General features: G+C 42.0%; 1 pseudogene across 1 annotated transcript; it reads left to right on the top strand.

The window, feature by feature from the left end:
- Positions 1–462: 462 nt before the first annotated feature.
- LOC108291803 lies at positions 463–977 on the top strand (annotated as a pseudogene). Its single transcript, XR_001820052.2, has one exon. The product of XR_001820052.2 is annotated as a 60S ribosomal protein L28-like (transcript).
- The last annotated feature ends 346 nt before the right edge of the window (positions 978–1,323 follow it).

The raw sequence follows: 1,323 nt of genomic DNA, 5'->3' as shown, positions 1-1,323 counted from the left end.
AAAAAGATGAATGAAATGAATAAACTGCTAGCTAGAGTAACAAAGAAAATATGAGTGGAAATCCTCCCAAAAAATCAGAAGTGGAAAAGGAGACATTACAAATATTACCACAGAAATACAAAAGATCATTAAAACTTATTAGCAAGTATATGCTAATATACTGGAAAACCTAGAGAAAATGATGAATAAATTTGCAGGTGCTGGTAAAGATGTACAGAAAAAAACAACTGTTATACACCATGGATGGGAATGTAAATTAGTAGGGTCACTATGGAAAGCACTATGGAAATTTCTCAACAAACAAAAAGTAGGACTATCATACGATCCAGAAATCGTACTACTTGGTATTTATCCAAAGTAAAATGAATCAGCATATCACAAGAATACCTGCACTCACATGTTTATTCACACTCCACAAAGAATTTGAATCAACCTCAATTTTCATTAGCAGATGAACAGGTTAAAAAATGTGGTATAGTCTTTCCGCCTCAGGTCGCCGCCCGAGAGGAGCCTCCGCCATGTCTGCGCATCTGCAATGGATGGTCGTGCGGAACTGCTCCAGTTTCCTGATCAAGAAGAACAAGCAGATCTATAGCACCGAGCCCAATAACTTGAAGGCCCACAACTCCTTCCGCTACAACGGGCTGATTCACCGCAAGACTGTGGGCTTGGAGCTGGCAGCTGATGGCAAGGGTGTAGTGGTGGTCATGAAATGGAGATCCGGCCAGCGGAAGCCTCCTACGTGCGGACTACCATCAACAAGAGTGATCGCCCCACGCTTAGCAGCATCAGACACATGATATGCAAGAACAAGTACCAGCCCGACCTACGCATGGCAGCTATCCGCAGGGCTAGCGCCATCCTGCGCAGCCAGAAGCCTGTGATGGTGAAGAGGAAGCGCACCTGCCCCACCAAGAGCTCCTGAGCCCCCGGCTCCCAAAGCAATAGTCAGCTGACCTTCTCAAAAAAAAAAAAAATGTGGTATATACAGAAAGGAGAATACTATTCAACCATAAAAAAATAAAATCATCTCATTTTCAACATTATGAATGAGACTGGATGTCATTATGTTAAGTGAAATAATTCAGGCACAGAAAGATGAGAACTGCATGTTCTCACTCATATGTGGAAGCTGAAAGAAACTTGCTCACATAGAGGTAGAGAGTAGAATGATAGATACCAGAGGCTGAGAAGGGTGTGAGGATGAGAGCAGGAAATGAAAGGAAGTTGGCGAATGGGTAAAAATTTATTGTTAGATAGAAGAAATAAAGTATAATGCTGGATAGCAGACTAGGGTGACTATAGTCAGCAATACTATAGTGT

This window comes from Cebus imitator, unplaced genomic scaffold (genome assembly GCF_001604975.1).
Source record: "Cebus imitator isolate Cc_AM_T3 unplaced genomic scaffold, Cebus_imitator-1.0 Scaffold468, whole genome shotgun sequence".
NCBI lineage: Eukaryota > Metazoa > Chordata > Mammalia > Primates > Cebidae > Cebus > Cebus imitator.
This window is presented reverse-complemented; position numbering and strand designations above follow the sequence as displayed.